This window comes from Pinus tabuliformis, chromosome 8, assembly GCF_031772625.1.
Source record: "Pinus tabuliformis cultivar Carrire ecotype Pingquan chromosome 8, CPIR1, whole genome shotgun sequence".
In the NCBI taxonomy this organism is placed as follows: domain Eukaryota; kingdom Viridiplantae; phylum Streptophyta; class Pinopsida; order Pinales; family Pinaceae; genus Pinus; species Pinus tabuliformis.
Genome location: NC_142294.1, coordinates 562,753,461 through 562,774,461, shown reverse-complemented (window position 1 = coordinate 562,774,461; position 21,001 = coordinate 562,753,461). Strand labels below are relative to the sequence as shown.

The window sequence follows — 21,001 nt, the reverse complement described above, 5'->3', positions numbered from 1 at the left end:
CAACGTCATCAATTGAAAATATATATATATATATATAAATCATTACTAGTCAAGTTTTCTCTCTTAAATGTTCATGAAACTTAATGTTCAAACAACTTAAGAATAGACACACAAAGAAGAAAAAGGTCATATGCCTTGTCCTTTCCCTTCTGTTCAAAATGTACTGAAACTAATAAACAGGTTTCTGAATATATAGAATAAAGTATCAGGAAGGGCTGCAAATTGCAATGAGATAAAACTGCTTTCTTCATACAGGTGAGGCTATTACCTCATATGACCACTATCTATAGATAAAAGAAGGTTTACAACAAGATAATGTACACCAAAAGTATGAGGGTTATAAGTTGGAAAAGAATGGCATTCTTACGCATAAAAATAGAGTTTATGTCCCTAATTCTTATGAATGAAGGAAGCTTGTATTAAAAGAAATGCATAATGTTCCAAATGTTGAACATCCTGGTTATTAGCATACAATTGCAGAAATAAGATGTCAATATTTTTGCCCCAAAAATGAAGGATGTGGCTAATGATATAGCTAGGTGTATAGAATGTCAAAGAGTAAAGGTTGAACCCAGATAAAACTGCAACTTGCAATGAGATAAAACTGCTTTCTTCAGACAGGTGAGGCTATTACCTCATATGACCACTATCTATAGATAAAAGAAGGTTTACAACAAGATAATGTACACCAAAAGTATGAGGGTTGTAAGTTGGAAAAGAATGGCATTCTTACGCATAAAAATAGAGTTTATGTCCCTAATTCTTATGAATTAATGAAGCTTGTATTAAAAGAAATGCATAATGTTCCATATGTTGAACATCCTGGTTATTAGCATACAATTGCAGAAATAAGATGTCAATATTTTTGCCAAAAAAATGAAGGATGTGGCTAATGATATAGCTCGGTGTATAGAATGTCAAAGAGTAAAGGTTGAACCCAGACATCCAACAAGTTTGCTATAACCATTCCCAATCCAGAGTAGAAATGGGAAGTGCTAACTATTGATTTTATTACTAAGTTGTCCCGATTCAATAATGGTAGTGGTGCACAAATTAAACAAAGGTGCTCACTTTATTTCAGTTAAGTTGGCTCATACTGGTCTCCATCTCTAAAATTATAAAAATAGAAATAATACTGATAAAATCCTAACAATAACAATTCATCCCATGCAAATTCATTAGTGTAAGCCAATGGAAATGCTATAATCCTGCCAATCCTTAAAACTATTAAGTCTGATGAATTCTAAATGGGATATGAAATCCTACTTTCTCCATATGAAGTCCGAAAAGGTTGGAACCACTCTTAAAAGTCCTAAAACAATAAATGGTAATGTTAGAAATTTAACTAAAATGATAGAGTAAGATAAAGGAGAATGTCATTGATACAGGAGAATGTCACTTTTACTCTATTGTTTTACTTCAAGAATTCAATATTACCATTAATTATCATGGTCACAAACTCCTCAAAGCTCTATCTCCCATCTTTCTTCTATCTTCATGACTTATCGGACAAAAGCTTTGGAGGAGGGGGGCAACTAGACCCCCCCCGGGGAAATGTTTCCCGGTGCATTTCCCTTTGCTTTTCCCCATGCGTCCCCCCTTCCATATGCATGGGAAACGTGGGGGCAGGCCCCACCCTGGGGGATGCATCTCTGTGGAACATTGGTTAATAATAAATATAGCATAGATTTACTTGAAAGAGATTTCCAAGTTGCATCGAGTACCCAGGGCAATTATTTTAGATAGGGATCCAAAGTTTACCACTGACTTTTGGAAAGGATTTTCGAAGTTTTCGTACAAATCTGAACTTCACTACAACCTATCATACACAAATAGGTGGGAAAATAGAGTCAAGTAATTAATGAAATATTAAAAATGTATGTGATGGATAAGCACTCCAAGTGGGAGTACCTGCATTTTGTAGATTTGTCTACAATAATGGATATCAAACTTCAGTAAAGATGACTCCATTTAAGGCATTGTATGGTAAAAAGTGTGATATTCTAGTTAATTGGAACAATCTAGCAAACAAAGTGGTACATGGGTCAGGACTACTTAGAGAAATGGAAGAGCAAATGGTCAAGATAAAGGCCACATATATCAGGGAAAAACGTTATGCAAATAAAGACAGAATATCAAGGGAATTTATAGTTGGAGAGCACATGTTTTTGAAAGTGAAACCAAAGAAAGATTCCTCAAAGTTGGAAAGCTACAAAATCCAAGTAGCCAGAGATTATGGTCCATTTGAGATCTTTGATAGAACAGGCCTAATGCATATATGCTTGCATTGCATGCCACCATAAAAGTTCATAATGTGTTTCATGTGTTGTTGTTGAAAAAGTATTTACATGTTCTTTAACCATGTCATTGATTGAGATTCGATCTAGGTGGAACTAGAAGGAGACTTCTAGGTACATCTAGTTTGTATATTGGACATGAAGGTCACTCAACTCAAGAACAAACCCATAGAGTAGGTAAAGGTCCAATGAACCCACTATAGCCCTAAATAAGTGTTCATTTTTGTAGTGTCGGACATGTGTTCTATTCTCGATTTGTATCTACGAGACTAAGGAACATGAGATCTACAAAACCCAGAAAAGGTTTTGGGAGAAAACACTTAGAGACCACTCAATTAAATTAATTGATCGATAATTAAAAAATGCCTAAGTCTAACTTAGGGAAATCAATTAATTAAAGGGAATTAATTGAGTATGATTGAGAATGCTCTAGAGACTCACAAGGATCAAGTCTAAGATGATCTTAGTTGTTGATGAGGATTTAATCATGGTTGTTGAAGCTCCAACAAGAGATTATAAGAGCAGATTGATGGAATGAGGAGACACAAGTGAGGAAGCAAGCCTCCAAACAATGTGAATTTCCTAGTTCACAGAGATCAAGTGAGGGAAGAATTTGAGCCAATGGAGGAGCATTAGTGATTGAGGGAGCAGCAGAAAGAATTCCAGAAGAATTTCCCAATAGATTTCCAGTGTCGGAGAGGCAAGAAAGAGAAGGTTGAATTGTTCTACAGAAAAGTCGTCCAGGTAATGCGAGTGAGCCAGAAAACCTAGTACGAGTGCCAGGGAGAGATCGATTCAGTTGTTGAATGCCCGAAGACTATCCGGAAGGCAGAGTCAGCCATTTCCAGAGGCAGAGGGAGGCTAGACAACTCAGTTGGAGGAAATTTCAGGGGTCACCCAGAACTGTGCAAACCAGCAGTGCAAGCAACCAGTAGGGAGTGCAAGCAGGCCAGAAGGAGACCAATTGATTTGCAGAGGGAGAAAATTCTCCCCCATAAATTTTGCCAAATTATTTGTCAAAGGATTTCTAGTGAGGCATCCAAATTATTGTACTCAAATTTTTACTGTTGCATAATAAAATAAACCCTCATATGTTGCACCATTTTTCCCTTCAGGGACATTGGTCCAAAATAATTGTGTTGATTGTGTGAATGAATTTCTCAGTTCTAATTTAATTTTCCACAACATATTTATTTTATTATGAAGATTGAAGTAGTGAGCTATTCGTTATTTGTCGTTAAATTAATTAATTGAAGACAAATAATTTGCATCAATTAGAAGAATACTTTCCAGTTATTGTAATCGAGGAATTTATGAGAATGTGATTGATCATATATGAAGCTTAGAGGCAGGACACAGTGAGATCGTGTTGTTTCAGTGGACGATCTGAAGTACTTTCTCCATATCTGTGCAAGCCTTCCAGGGGTGCAAATTGTAGAGGGAGTGAGGTTTGATTTCTAGTTGCAGGTGCAGAAAAAATTCGAATAGCCTCAAAAGCAGAATTTACAGACGGTGGAATCATCAGATAGAGGGTTCTAGAGAACATATCATTCGGTTTGTTGAGCAGATCTGGGCGCAAAATTTTTGTAGCGAGGGTTTAAGACGCAGACTTGCGCACGAACAAGAAGAGAAAAGCACATAGAGGAATTTCCAGATCCAGTTTTTAGGAGGAGATCTGAGATTTCAAGTTGCAATAGATTATAGCAGTTTTGTCAGTCAGTCAGCACAAGCTTCAGGAGCAATAGATCGTGTGTTAGATTCCAGCGAAGGACTTCCGTGTTAGAAAATGAGTGTTGTCACTCATTGCCCAATGTGTTTTCAGCCGTGAAACAGGTAAGAAAGAGCAATGAAGTTTGAAGCCATCTTCCAGGCCACATAAGCACTCAAGGTCAAATCGGACCCTCTCCATTGCATAGTGCTCAAAACTAGCTTTCCAACGGTATATGGAAGTCCAAGAATGGACTTTTGGATCAGAAGTTAGAGCATACTGAAGCTGCCTTTTGAAAAGCTAGAAAACAAAGAGAAAAGACCAAAGGACCAAGGCAAATCGCATATCGAAGGTCCAGGAGCTGATCGCAAATCGGGCATATCGGCGGGTCCAGGCTTATCGGCAAAACAACTGAGTTACAGCACCAGAACCTTGCGACATCGCTGATGTGCGATGAGTGTTAAGGCGCCTGGAGGGGCCGAAATCCGATTAACAAAGGAAATTCATGCAAAAACCAAGGGCAGGCGGCCCCTTTCTCTCTCCTCCAGGGGGGCACGTGGCGGGATATGATTGGTCCTTATAGATGACGTGGCAGTACAGAGGACACATGGCACGCAAATTCGACATTTTCAGGGATCCTATGGGGGCATTTCCGCATGACACATGTCACCACTCACAGGGGGACACGTGGCAGTGATGACGTCAACCCCAAAGATCGATGATCATACTAGTCAAGGCGCTCCTACACCAAAGTCCCCCCAGCCTGCGATTACGATATGCGAGAGCCCCCCCCCAAATGCGATATGTTATGCAACATGCTTTATAAAAACTTCGCGTCCGGACTATCGGTCGGTGTTGTAAAACAACACAAAGTCCCTCCCTCTATCGTGTGGCGATTATGATTCAGTCAGTGGGTCGGTTTCGCTGATCGGCAATCACAGGTATCACTGGGTGTTATCAAAGGCAAGCGCAAGATATCTCTGAAGTGCGGGATCCTGTGTAACAAAGGAAAAAGGCCCCCGGACAATAGTCAGAAAGCCTTAGCACCTGAGGGATAAGCACTCGGTCGCAACCCCCGGTCATATGAAGAAAATAGCGAAAAGGGGCTATACCAAAGGGGGCCTAAGGGGGCATCAGAAAGCGCCTGATTTGTAATGTTTCAGTGATAAAGGCCCGCACCTGAAAGACTTTCGTGTTACATCACAAGTGCATCCCCAAGTAGACCAGGGCGTCTATAATATCTTACATGGCTTTAAAGGTGTGATGCCTTAAAGGTGTGATGCCTTAAAGGTGTGATGGCTTTAAAGGTGTGATGCCTTGGGCGTCTATAATATCTTACACAGCTATGGCTTTAAGGGAAACAGGTGGTGCATTCAAAACCGGTATGGGCTGATACAGAAAGGCCCATTGCGACACAGGAACAAGGTACAGTGTAGGGATCCTCCGCTTCAGTACCACACCATGAAACTGATAAGCGCCCATTCCCAGCTTTAAAGAGCGAATAGTTCAAGCAGTAAAGGTAGAAGCAACAGGAGTCAGCTAGGCAACACAGGAGGCCAAACAAAGAGCGAACTACAACTTGAAGCAAAGGAGATCACAGGGATGGACACAGAGATTTCATTTACGTTTTTGTCTGACTGTTTACTTATTTCTTGTCCTGTAATGTGCCTTCTTTCAAGAAGAGAATTAATTTTGTAATGTTTTGGGCCACAGAGTCCTCCTGGGCCGAAACCGTTGGTCATCCTGACAGCTAAGACTAGTCCCGAAGATATTTTGTGTAATGAATGACCACGGTCCTCCTTTCCTAATAAATAGGAGGAAGCAGGACTTAAAAAAGGTTTAGAAATTTGAAAGAAAAGACTGCCTGTTATTTTCAGACTATATGGCTTTGTAATACAAAGCTTTCATAATATCAATGAAATGGTGGTGATTCCCCCTTCAAGTATTACAGTATGTTATCCCTCTGTTAAACCCATTTTATGTTCATACTTCTTCTCTGAATTCATGCAATCATAGCTATTAGTAATATTTCAAGCCTTCCTCACAAATTCATTTGTATCAACAAGTTAATGCAAGTGCATGTAATTATATCACAGATTCATATATCGACATTGTTAATGCATGTGCCTATATGGATTATTGAAATTATATCTTTAATAGGTGCGCTTCATGAACCATAGCAGCCAGTCTCTTTATTGTCCATTATATTTGCTTGTAACTCAAATAAGTATAGAAATTCTTAATTCCTCAAGCTCTATGTGTTAAGTGTAGAATTCTTGAAGCCTTATGCTCCATACGATGAGTTGCTCCTTCTCCTTATCCTCTATCATTGCTCTACAAAATCTTATTAAACTGTAAGTCCTTGAACAAGTCGGCCTCCACTATTTTGTGCATATTTCTGTGAGTTGTGTACGAGAAGAAATACCTTAAATACATAACTCATATCTTTGGATGAATGAACGAGCCCGATTTCTATAAATAAATATATATATAGAGAACATAAGTGATGTCTCCAGTTTCCTGCAAATCATTTGAGACACACAAATCAAGATGTGCCCAGGCACTGGTCTTGAAAGCAATCCAAGGTTGTCTCTGGGAGCTACAACATTTTCCAGCGTCGTTGTCGGGGAACGTATTGAAGGATTTTTCCCCTGGGATACGACAAGTTGAACACTCTTTGCATAGGTGGACAAAGAGGTTATGAGTGCATTCATCATCACCTTGGCGACTCCACAAACCCCCATTATTATTTATCATCCTGGCTTTTAAAATGCCTCACACTCGCTCAGATACATCTCAGCAGAAAGCTCCATTTGTATTTGACTCAAAAAGATTCATTTTTAGAAAAACTGGAAAGAGAAAATTCCCCTTGCGTGTGCTACCATCTCACCAGCCTTTGAAGCTTCCTCATCCAGCGCTCAACCCACTGTTACTCACTACTGAAGGTTTGTTCCTAAGGCCTTGACATACCCCGCATTCAGTCTAGCCACTCCTACCACTGTGTTTTTGGGCCAAGTTCCTCAGGCAAGCCTCAATCCCCCTCCATTTACCCAAATGGCTCTTCCAGGTTTTTTGTTAAATAAATATGCACCTCTTAATTTACCTCGGCCTCTAAGCGCGATGCCCCAAGACTACCTAAAGCTTCTACCTAGGTTTAATGGGGAGGATGACAACATTGCGCAGGGGCACGTTGAGACCTTTTGTGCCTTTGCTGAGAACCTAAACCTGGAACAACTAGATGTAGTCATGAGACTTTTTGTACAGTCCCTTGATGGATAGGCCAGAAAGTGGTTCAAAGCCCTACCCAATGCCTCCATCACCACCTGGGAGGAACTTGAAAACTCTTTTACACAGAAATGGGGTGAAAAGAGGAATCATGAGTACCTCCTCACAGAGTTTAACGCCATAAAGAAGAAGCCAAAAGAGGATATCTCAGAATTTATAAAGAGGTTCAACAAGCAATACAATAACCTGCCCATTGAGATAAAGCCTCCTCCAGCTGCTGCTCGAGTAGTCTTTTTGGGTGCCTTTGAATCTGATTTTGGCTTTACTCTAAGGGAAAGGAAGTCTATCACTCTAGATCAACTCCAAATCAATGCACTTGACATGGAAGCAAATTTCGCCTCAGCAGGAAAGTCAAGAGGCAAACAAGAACCTACTGAGAATAAGAGAGGGAAAGAAGAGGCATCCTCCTCTAGTCGAGATAGAGAATCATCAGACCCGAAGTGGGACGAACTAGACAAACTCATCAAGAGTTTATCACAAAAGGTTGGAAAGCTTGAAATTGAGAACAAGAGCCTCTCCAAACAGAATGCTCAAGTCAATAACCAGGGTTACAACCCGCAGTATAGAAGACCTCCATTGCAAATACTTCCAAGGGAAAGGAAGGAACAGCTCGATCAGATCCCTCATCCTCTATATTTAGAAGAGGATCTTGATGAGCAATCATCGGATACACAGGAGATGAAGGAAATTTTGTATTTTGATTTTTTCGAAGACGAACATGAGAGAGAATATGGCTCACCAGGAGGCCAGCCACGTCAGAGAAGCAGCAGCAGAGGAGGAAGATATAGATTATTATTGCAAACAGTTTGCAAATTTCATGCAAGCACAGCCACAATGTAAGTATAATCTAATATCTTCAAAGAAGAGGTCAAGAGAACCAAAGCAACAGGAGGGAACTGCTCCCCAAGTTATCCCTCCAGTACCAGACAAAGGGAAAGGTAAGCTAAATCCTGACCCTTCCAAGATAAAAGTCTCTGCAAATAAGGAAAGCAATAGTTCTGAGGGACACACAAAAAAGGAGGCACCTGTTCTGCTGAAAACTGCCAGTGGGAAGGAAGAAGGAACAGAGCCAGGAGGTACAGAAAAAGTCCAACCCACATTCAATCTCTAGAAGGAGCTTGAAAAGGTAAAAATTCATGTTCCTCTAACTGAGCTTCTAAAGCAGCCTAATTATAAAGCTCAAGTCTCTCAATTCATGCATCCACCTACCTCAGCACCAACTCATGATAGTTTAAACCAGTGTTGATAATATCAGTATCGACAAAATATCGGCGAGGGTCCAGAAAACATCTTATCGGCAATATTGACGAAAATATCGACAAATATCGGCAAGCATAAAAAATGATAATATATTCATTTTTTCCAAGTTTTTAAACATATAAAGCAATAACAACATGAAATAAACACATTGGCACATAAATATGAAGAAATCACTGATATATATGATGTCAAATAGAAATGATACATCAAAGGCGATACCAAATCCTGTTGATCCCTGATAATTGTCCAATCAAGGACTCAAATGTGGAGAACCAACAGAAAATAACATCACATATATAAAAGTATCTCATCATCATGAGTTATATGTAGCAAAACAAATAAAACTAGCAGCTATCTATCTGAAATCAGTGCCCTCTCCCCCTTTTACGGGAAAACATGATGGGTTGTTTGCCAGGCCTGCCCCTAGCAGTAGAAGGCCTTGCCCCTGCACCTAATGTCAAATAATGAGTGTTAGGTATGGAGTTGTGTTCTCCTATATCTATAGCAGATGGTGTTGATGTTGATGCTCCCACAGTCTCCTCCTCCTCCTCCTCTGCCTCCTGCTCCTCCTCTGAGTCCTCCTCTTGTTGCCCCTGTTCTAATGGATCATCTGGTTCTAACCATGAAGGTGACTCCTCCAAGATGGGCTCCTCAGACTCCACCCTCCACTGAGACAATACATCAATATTGTCTAAGGAAATGGCATCTGGATCGATTGGTGCTTCTATTTGCTTCACTCGAAGTCGGATATTGTAATGCATATACACTAAATCATTGAGGCGTGCAAACTCCAACCTGTGAGAGTGTCAAAAACACTAATGAGTCTTGACTCTTGACTCTTGACACTTGAGGGTCATAAATTAAAAATTAAAAATTACAAAAGATGTAATTGCTCAACTGAATGCTAAAGCTCAAAGTTATACCTGTTGCACCTTTTTTCATGTATTTTCTCAAATACACTTCAATTGCGCTCACACCCTAAAGAGCTACATGTTTGACTTAGGATTCTTATGGGCAATTTCTGCAAATTTGGTGCCTTTGCACCATAGCTTCGCCACCAAATATCTACCACCAAATATCTACCACAAAATAAAGAAATAAAAAAGTCAAAAAATTAAAACATAATTAAACTTTCAAATAAAAGTTACATAATTGAATTTTAAAAATCTAGAATTATAAGGAAATTCTAAATTGAAAATCTAATTTCTAATGAGTGATGACTTGTCACTTACGTGGCATGAAGAGGGTCCTTTCCCTAATAGCATCATCAAAGCCAAATAGGCCAACACAATCCCGATAAAACTATATATCGCGATTGATTTTGCTACGAAGCTCAAGATCAGGTACCATCATCTGAATACAGGAATGGAGCCCTTCCATCACCTCGCCATCAAAATCAAAGGCGCATTTGTATGAAAATGCGAGGTTGAAGAAGAGTGCTACTGCATGAATGGGTCGATGAAGCATCCCTGTCCACCGACTATCAATCACATCCCATAACATCATATGCCTATCAAGCCCAGCAGAACCCTTGTTTGCATAATAAGAACGAATGGCCTCCTTGACCCTATCCATGGCCTCATACAAATAAGTCATTGCAGGCTTCTCCCCATCTACCAATCTCAAAACCTTTACTATAGGTTCACTAACTGAGCATGCTTCTTCTACTCCCTGCCAAAACGTGTCAGAGTACACCATTTTTGCAATGGCTCTCCCGTCCTGTCTCCTGCTGTATCTACAATCACGCCACTCATCAGAAACAAACATTTGCTTCAACTCGAACTAGCATCGAAGCAAAGACTGAAGAGTAATAAATTTTGTGGCAAAATGTGTGATTACAGGATGCCACAGCTCCTTGTTTCTAGTGTAACTCCTCATGAGGCTAAGAACAAAAGCATGGTTATAAATAAACTTGGGAACACTCCTAGCCATATCAATCACCTCCTTGATGAAGGAGAGTTTCCCCATATCCTCAAGCAGCAAATCGATACAATGTGTTGCACACGGAGTCCAGAACAATGCGCGATGCCTCTCCATAAGCATCCTGTCGGTAAACACATAATTAGCTGCATTGTCTATTATGACTTGCACCACATTCTGCACACCAATCTCCCCAATGAACCCATCTAACAACTCACATATCGTTGCTACATCTTTGATATGTGCTGATGCATCCACTAATTTAATAAACATGGTACCTTCAGGACAATGTACCAAGAAATTTAGAAGGGTCCTACCCTTCCTATCTGTCTAATCATTAGACATCACTGTACATCCAGAAACTTCCCATGTTTTTTCAACTCCGCCAATCTAGAGTTGATGTCCTGCTTTTCTGCTTGAAGAATTGGCCCCCGCAACTCCTCATATGTAGCACTTTTGTACCCTGGGCCCACAACAACAATAGCATCACACTTTGGCTGCCAAAATGGATTGGTTCTGGTGATGCTGAGAGGTATGTCGCTCCAGAAAATACACCTCCCCATAACTCTATTTGCTTCTTGCTTCTTTTTTTAACAATTGATTTTATGGAAGGTTGTGCTCCATCTCCTATTCGTGGGACAAAAAATGATGACCTCGCACTAGCAGTAGCAAGTGATGTTGTGGAGCCCCCCCCCCCCCACTACCCTTAGCCTCAAAATCAGAAGAAGATATCCCGAAAGATCTACCTGCACGTTCAGCCTTGTTTCTTTCTACCTCTTCCTTCTTTTTGTATTTTTCATCCATTGCTTCAAGAGCTTTTTGTATAAGCTCTGGACTAAAAACTGTACAAAGCCCAACATCATGTCCAGAGAGTCTAGCCAGATGGTATTTCAATCACGTAACCCCTCCTGTCATCCTGGTCCCACACAATTTGCATGATAGATATGCCCGATTTGTCCCACCATCAGGCTCCCCATACTCCCAAAATGGGTCCAAGGCTTTTGGCATATTTGTAGTGAGCTAATTCAAACCTAGGGCACCAAAAAAAAAAATTGGAATTAATGATTAAAGTTACTCCACCCATACACAAAAAATAATAAGTAATAACCACCTCATTTTACAAAATAATTTTTTTGCTACATTATTTGCAATGTGAATTCAATGAAAAATGACAATAAGAGGGTGCATTTGAAAGTTAAAAAAAGAAATGGAGTTTGCTATCCAAATATGGAGAAAACCCTTGCATTGGCTCATGGGCATGAAAATCATAGCAAATGGAAAAAAAAAAAATGTTGGTAGGCAAAGAGGCAAGCAAGAATAACCCTAAATCTATCAAAAAAACCATTAACATAGGGGTTTTTTAGAGCATACTTGTTAATGGAAGAAATGAAGATTGTCTCATTATTCTTCAATCTTTGATCAATAAAAAATTCGTTGTTGGTGGCGATAATGGCTCTTCAACCCTCAATTCTTCCTTGACAACAACCATAATGCTCTCCCCTTCCTTCTCCAACACTCAGAAAACAAAAATGAGCAAAAAAAATCCGATTTTTGCCTTTTCTAGCCGCAGCCCAGTAGGCCAGCGAGTTTTTGCATCGTCAAGCAATATTTTCCCAAAATATCGACGATATTTCAAAAATATCGCGATATTTTCAAGGAGCAAAAATATCGCGATATTTTGGCTCTCCGAAAATATTGCGATATTTCTGAAATATCGCCGAGATCATCACTAGTTTAAACCTCCAAGAGGAGAGGCCAATGGTTGTTTTTGGACCGCATGTGGAAGAGTTGGATCCTTCCACCGCACCCTTCTACGTGACCCTAGTAATCCACGACCTCTTACTGCATAATTGCATGTTGTTCCGGAGCCTCACACAACCTCATGCCACTAACAGTTGGGCTTGGAGATCACCAGACCATACAAGAACTGTACTCCTTCGACTCCAAGAGAGTCAAGTGCTTAGGAATGATAAAGGACCTGGTGGTAAAGCTGGCTCAAATCCATGTGAAGAGTGTGGTAATGGACATAATGGTGGCCGATATTCCTCCTCGGTTTGCAATGCTCTTATTAAGATCATGGGGTTCCAAGGTGGGGGACTCTATGAAGCTAGATCTGGCTTATGCCACAATTCCCACTTTTGGAGGCAAGCAAAGGAGGTTGTACAGAGAATCCAGGTTTGTAAAGACTGTGACCCAACTAAAGGCTCAGAAAATTCCCCAGTGCATGGGAAAGAAAGTGACCTCTCCTGCCTATTTCTAGAAGAAGACGAGACTTTCTTAGAGGAAACATTAGTGCACCTAACGAGGCAGTTAGAGGATCAACCTGCAAATGAAAATGAAATATGGAAGTTATATTTCGACGGGGCAAACTCAAAAGAGGGAAATGGAGCTGGAATATTGTTGGTATCTCTAGAGGGCAACCTGATACCCCTCTTTCAAGTTGGGATTTGAGGCGACCAGCAATGTGGCGGAGTATGAAGCATTGCTCCTTGGTTTACAAATGGCAAAAAATATGAATATTGAATGCCTAACTGTCTATGGAGACTCTGAGCTAGTCGTAAGGCAAATCAGGAATTAATACCAGGCCAAACACCCCAGACTGAGGACATATCGGAATGAAGTGTGGGATCTAATTGATAATTTCTTGTTGGCCTTTAATATCCAATATCTTCCATGGAAGGAAACAGGATGGTTGACTCCCTTGTCATAGAAGCAAGCAGTTTTAGGCCCCCACAAAATCCGCTCCATAGATATGAGGTAGAAGTCAGATAAAAACCTTCAAAACCTGATAATGTCAAGCACTGGCAAGTATTCAAGGATGACAAGCAGGTGAAAAGGTTCATAGAAGTCGTTGGGGAGTTCGCTCACTCCACCATCGATCAAGAATTAGAAGAAACAAATCAAGAAGCCACTGCATGGAAAGACACAGTGGTTGGGCACAAAATTTTGCAACTAAAAGGGAATACCATCCCTCGCGGACTAGTCCCACTGGAAAGGCTTTTTAATAAGGATGACATAGTCTCCAAACCAATGGCCTCGGAGATAGATGATCAAGTAGAAGACTGCAACATCGGATCAAAGGAGGAACCCCAGATGATCAAGCTATCAAAAGGAATCCCCTTGCAATACAGACAAAGGTATTTAAATCTATTCAAAATTTACAAGGATGTATTTTCTTGGTCTTATGAAGATTTGAAAGCATTTGATACTAACATCATTCAGCATAAGATTCCTTTGAAGAGTGGAATAAAGCCATGCAAACAAAAACTCAGGCAGATAAATCCACTCTTACTCCCCTCCATTGAAAAAGAGGTGAGAAAGTTGCTACAAGCAAAGATCATAGTGCCTTTAAGGTACTCTGAATGGGTGGCCAACCTAGTCCCTGTCCGGAAAAAGAGCGGAGAAATAACGCTATGTGTTGATTTCCGGAATCTAAATAGGGCATCGCTGAAAGACAACTACCTGTTGCCTAAGATGGACCATATATTGCAAAAGGTGGTTCGCTCAGCCAGAATGTCCATGATGGATGGATTCTCTGGCTACAACCAGGTGGCAGTCCACCCTGAGGATCAAAAGAAACTACTTTCACCACCCTGTGGGGAACATTCATGTACGCTCGCATACTCTTCAGCGTTATTAATGCAAGGGCCACATTTCAGAGAGCCATGGACATAGCTTTTGTAGGGGAGCAAGACAAATTTGTGGTGGTTTATTTAGATGATATCACAGTCTTTTCTAAGACTAATGAAGAGCACATCCTCCGCTTAAAGCTCACCTTTGAAAAATGCAGAAGGTATGGTCTCTCTCTAAATACTAAGAAATCTCAGTTCGCCTACTTGGACACATAGTAGCGCACAAAGGAGTAAAGATCGATCCTGAACGAGTCAAAGCCATCAACCATATTCCCCTGCCCAGGAATAAGAAAGAGGTTCAAGCCTTTCTAGGGAGAATAAATTTCTTGAGAAGGTTCATACCCAACTACGTAGAAATTGTCAAGGGTATTACAAACATGCTCAAGAAGGAAAATGAAGTCAGTTGGAGCCCTGCCCCAAGAGATTCCTTCATCAAAATTAAAGAAGCTTTAGCTGAAGCCCCGGTACTGGTCAACCCCAACTATTCAATGCCTTTCTACATCTTTTCTTTCGCCTCTCCACATATTATTGCTGCAATGTTGTTGCAGAAAAATAAAGAGGGTCATGAACAACCCATCGCTTTCTTCAGCCGAGTCCTAAGGGATGCTAAGCTGAAATATAACATATTGGAGAAACAAGCCTATGCACTAGTCAAGGCTCTGAAGGCATTGCGTATGTATGTGCTACAATCAGAAATCATAGCGTTTGTCCCAATGACCACAGTCAAGGACATCCTGGTGCAAGGAGACAGCGAAGGAAAGAGGGGTTGGTGGATAGCAAAAATACAACAATATGAGCTAGAAATAAAGCCTACCAAGCTCATTAAAGGCCAGAGGTTGGCCAAGGTTTTATCCGAATCCAATTTCCAAGCTCTAGGGATAAACCTGATCACAAAGGAAGGTAGACCAAAGGATCATCAGAGCAAGATTAAAATATCTAAGCAGAAAATCTATGCCAAATACGAGGGATCTCCCTGGTATAAGAACATCATTCATTATCTCTTATTCCTGAGGTGCCTGTTGGGGTTAGATAAATCCAAATACCAAGCTCTAAGATTGCAAGCGCAGAAATATATTATATCCAATGGCCTACTTTACTGGAAGGACCCGGTGGGGGTATTGCTGTTATGTTTGGTGGAGGGTGAAACCCATAAGGTGATAGAAGATTTTCACGGAGGAGTTTGTGGAGGACACTTCAGCTGGAAGACCACGGCACATAAAATTCTTAAGGTAGGGTTCTATTGGCCTACACTATTTGGGAATGTTCATTCCCAGGTCAGGGCATGCCAAAAGTGCCAAGTATGTGCTGAGAGGCAAATGTTTTCTCCTCTCCCCTTGATTCCAATACATGTGGAAGAACTTTTCAGACAATGGGGACTTGATTTCATAGGAGAAATAAACCCACCATCCAGTGGCCAACACAAGTGGATATTGACGGCCACGGATTACTTCACCAAGTGGGTAGAGGCCATCCCAGCCAGAAATGCTACAGACACAGTGGTAATCAAATTTATGAAGGAGAACATATTGTCTCGTTTTGGTTGTCCCTCCAAAATTATCATTTATAATGCTCAGGTCTTCAAATCTGCCAAGTTCACCAGCTTCTGCCTTAAATTCAATATCATCATTGGGCACTCCACTACATATTATCCTCAAGGTAATGGCTTGGTTGAGTCCTCCAACAAAACTATGGTGAGGGTGTTTAAGAAGACCATCACCAAAAATCAAAGGAACTGGGACTCCCAACTGAAGTTTGCTCTGTGGGCCAACCGAGTAACGCCTAAACGATCCAACAACTTTAGAATTCATATGTTAGACTTCTACTAGGATTTAATGCAAACACTAGATTTCATAAATGAGACACTAAGCTTCAACAATCAAAACCAATCACGGCACAATCCAAGGTTTCAACAATATGACCAACCTTTTTGTAAACCCTAGATTTTATCATAACATTTGAAACAATGTCATCACATCATATCTTAGTTACAAACCCTAGTACTTTATGAACATCAACAATTTTGGTTAGCACATATATCTAGGATTTCATAATCATACACAAGCATATCACAACAATATCCATTAGGTAAACCCAAGACACAAATATCAATACATTTAAAGTCAAACATATAACGATCTTGATTAGGCTAGGGTTTTGATCAAATGGACAAACATACACCTAGGGTTTCATTCCTAGGAGCTTACTCTTGATACATAAGGGTTTTACTCATAAACCCTAATTTACCAGACCTCAAGGTCTAGGAACATATTACCATCCAACCCTAAAGGGCTAAGGTTTCCATAATAATACTAAAACTCCAAACATGACATTACCATCAAAAACCCAAACATCAAAAGAATACTATTTTCTAGATTTCATCAGTAACCCTAAGTAGACTAGGGTTTTTCACATTAGCATTAGCATACCCTTAGGTTAGGGTTTTACACAAAACCTTTTAGGGTTCCACAAACATAATGATTTTAACGAGGGTAGATTCAATCTAAAGATTAATCACCCAAACAAGAATCTTTAAGATTCAAAGGTCCTACACATAGCACTTGTTAGTAATGTAAAGCAGATTCATTTACAATGAATGAATGTACCTTTATCTTGAAGAGAACACAACTTATGATCTAAAACATACCTTTGAGTTGTTTTCTAGACAAACCTTATAGGACATCAATTCCAATGCTTTGTCTTGTGAGATATTTTCCGTAGCCCTTGAGCATATTAGCAAGCTTTTCCTAAACAAGGAAAATATAAAAAGAAATGTTATTAGCATCCCTAAGAAACCGGATTCGTCCCCTAGGGCCGATGTGTCGCGAATCCGACGAATCAAACACGATTCATGCTGATTAGTGTCCGAAAATCAGGACACGTCGTGTCTAATCAAGACACGATCGAATCTGGATCGTGTACCGATTTTCAGACACGAATATGAAAAACAGTGATCCGTGCGGTGTTAAAAAACGACTTTTCTCCCTTATTTTTTCACATTCACATGTTTACTCTATTGTGGGTGTTTGGGAGCAAGGAGCAAAGGGTGTGGAAGCATTTTCAAGGAGATTCAAGCAACAGGTGAGTGCATTTTCTTTCTATTTTTTTGCATTTTTATTACAGCAATTTGCACAATGCATATGCATTTCTTTGACAAATTTGTACATTTTTTTTTTTACAACATTCATGACTCAATCAAGGGCAGCAAGGAAGAACGTCCCCATTGGAGATGCCCCTCCTCTCCCAATTTCATCAGAGTCTGCTGCAAGTATTCCCTCTATTGCAAGTAATGTTGAGGGAAGACTTCCTCCTCAATGTAACATTGACAAATATCCCTTGTGGAAATATGTCACAAGAGAGCAAGGGCCACTTAGAAAGGTGAAGGGAGGAGGCAATGTGAGTTAGAAATGCAACTATTGCCACAATACTTTCAGAAGCACATATTTCCGTCTGAAAGGCCATTTGTTGGCTTTACCACGTTGTGGAATTTGTTATATAAAAAGTTAATTAATTAGTAGTTATTAGCCAAAGGGCGTGATCAAAGATCGTGCCCATTCACCAAGAGGCACCCAAGGTAGTATAAAGCCAAGGGCCTCCCACAAATTGTAATCATCTTCTATCTTTTCATAATAATAAATATGAATTTGTTGAATAACCTGAGTTAAATGTGCCATCTAGTATCAAAGCGGGTTATTTCCTTCGCCCAAGGTCATCAAGATTGTGTTAATCGATTCCATTAAGTTGTCTTCTGGTTTTCCACTACACAGATTGTCGGTACCTCAGTCGCTGATGAACCTACCTACCCCCAATAAAATCGTCATCCCTCTCTGCTATGCCCCCGCCCTCAATTTCCGCTGACGTGCTTCCCCGACGGTGCCTCCCCGTCCGTGCTCCCTGTCGCCATCTTCCTCTCCGTTGGCTTACATCCACGACCACCGCCTGCCTGCCCAGCGAGAACTCGATCTCTACGTATCAAAGTTCCAGGCCGACCAGAGCCCGACCAACCAGTGCCATTGCTGCCATTGTCGACCAACCGTCGCTGCTGCAGGCCATGTGGTTGTGTTGATCGCTGACTGTGCTCACTAAAACAAACCGCCACCTGACCGAAGCCCCTTTTCACGATACGGTCAACTTCCACGCCGGATAGGGCAAAGGGTACTTCGTATACGTATTATTAAACAATTAAATTATATGTGTGTATATATATATATATATAGATATAGATATATTTTATATAATTTATAATTATATAACATATAAAATTTTTAAAAAAAATATTAGTCAAATTAAGGAAGAAAGTTAAGCTGGCGGCCAAATATACACCCCCACAAACTCGCTCAATGTCATCGATGACAATGACCAATTTTAGCGAAAAATTGATTGATCTCGAGAATAGGATTACTAGCCACTCCGATGATTTCAACCAAAAATTAGTCGATCTCGAGAGTAAGGTTACTAGACATTCCGACGATATCAAGAAGCTTCAGCATACGACAAATCGGATAGAACAACAGCTCGGGCAGAACCATATCAAATCCGAAATGAATCATAATCAGACAATGGCAATGCTGAGAATTTTGTGTGACAGGATGAAGATTACACCCGAACAACTACTCCAAGATGATAGAGGTACTCAATAGCACAATTCATCAGTTTCAACAAATCCAGCAGATTCTCATGAAAAAACTGAGTCTCCAAAAAAATCATCCACGCACCATCAAAGAAATAGTAACGGGACTTTTTCAAATAAGCAGCTTTAGAATTCATTCACCAATCAATACCTTCTTTTCGCTCCACCGTTAGCGACGTATCAATGAAGAGCAAAAATCTAGCTACCCAAATTCGATGGTAACAAAAAATGTAGTGTTGCATGGCTGAATAAGGCAGAAGAATATTTCGAGATTGATGATATTGACAATGATGACGAAAAGATTAGGCACGCTTCCATGAAAATGGAAGGCGAAGCATATAATTGGTATGTGTGGTGGAAGAAGACGACACTCACTATCACTTGGAGAAAATTTAAGGATGCATTCTTTAAAAGATTCCAAGGTGTCAAGGAAGAACAATTTTTTTCAACACTCATCAAATTGCGACAAAAAGGAGATATGGATGAATACACACACGAATGGGAAACCTTAGCAACCCGAGTACCTGGGTTATCAGAATCTCGTCTAATTCAATCATACATCTCCAGACTTAAAACTCATCTACATGTAGAACTTGAGCTTCATGACATTACGTCGATAGAAGTAGCAAGATGAAAAACAAAAGTTGCTAAAAGGAAATTTGAAAAATTATTGTGGTCAAAACCGGAAAAAGTATATTCGAGACGAATAATTCCCCAGTCTGTGGATACGGATAATACAAGATATGTTCCACCACATCTCATGAAGGCGAAAAATCTAACATGGAAATGCAAAGGATAAAAGAAGGCAAGTGCAAACGCTGTGGTGAGAAGTGGGACCCTAAACATAGGTGTGCTAAAGGAAAAGAGTCAAAGAACTTATATAACTGTGAAACAATTAATGATTCAAACAATGATGAATCAGACATAGAAGGAATAGAAGATACCCCAGAATTCTCTCCAGAATTAGATGACAGAAGTATTCCGCAAGTGTCACTATCAACTATGACAGGTATATCACAACCCCAGAGTTTAAAATTAAAAGGACATATAAAGAAGAACAACGTAGTGGTTCTCATCAACTCTGGTAGCACCCACAATTTTTTAGACGCAACCATGGCAAAGAGACTCAACATTTTCACATTCCCCTTGCCCAACATGAAGGTGATGGTAGCCAACGGTAAGAAGATTGAAAAGGTAGGGAAATGGCATAAGGTCAAATTACAGATTCAAGACTTTAATTTAGAATCCTCATTCTTCACTGTACCATTAGGAGGAGTAGATGTGGTCTTAGGTATCCAATGGCTACGAACCCTAGGCACTTACTCTGCCAACCGTCAAGAGAAGTTCATAAGCTTTAACTAGGAAGGGCAGAGGTACAAGTTATACGGATTCCAAGCACTAGAAAATCAAATTGTGTCATCATCCCAGAGGATGAAGATGATTCGAAAAGGAGCACCAGCTTATGTAGTACAATGTCACCAATTAGAAATGTAATCTGTAAACGCAATCAACGAAGAGTCACCAGAAGTACAAGAAATAATTTAGAATCATGAAAAATTATTCGAAGACCTACCTATGAAAATGCCTCCTAACAGGGAAATCGAGCATACAATAGAAGTCAAAGCAGGATCAAACCCCATCAACATGAAGCCGTATAGATATCCACATCACCAAAAGACTGAAATTGAGAGATTAATCCAAGACCTTTTAAAATGTGGGATCATATCGAAAAGTAAGAGTCTGTATGCTGCTCCAGTGGTATTGGTAAGGAAGAAGGATGGATCATTCAGGATATGCATTGATTATAGAGGATTAAACAAAATAACGATTAAAAAAAAAATCCCAATTCCCTTTATCGGCGAAATGTTGGATGAACTGCATGGCGCAAAATACTCCTCAAAATTGGACTTAAGGTTGGCCTATTACCAAATCAGAATCAGGTTGGAAGACATACCAAAAACTATGTTCCGAACACAACAAGGTCATACAAATTTAAAGTAATGTCCTTTGGGTTAACCAATGCACTAGCAACATTCCAAGCCACTATGAACGAGTTATTCCGTCCATATCTTAGGAAGATTGTATTAGTATTCTTTGATGATATTTTAATTTACAATAAAACTTGGAAGGAGCACCTACAGCATCTGGATAAAGTTCTTATACTTCTACGCCAAGAAATCCAAATGCACCTTTGGGAAGGAAGAAGTAGAATATCTCGGACACATAATATCCCATGAAGGAGTAAAATTAGATCCTAATAAAATCAAGGCTA

At 40.0% G+C, this 21,001-nt stretch overlaps 1 protein-coding gene across 6 annotated transcripts in view; it reads right to left on the bottom strand.

Annotated features, from left to right (window-relative positions):
• LOC149236711 (LRR receptor kinase SERK2-like) overlaps positions 1-21,001 on the bottom strand; it is a 247,647-nt gene that overhangs the window by 36,108 nt on the left and 190,538 nt on the right. The window lies entirely within an intron of this gene.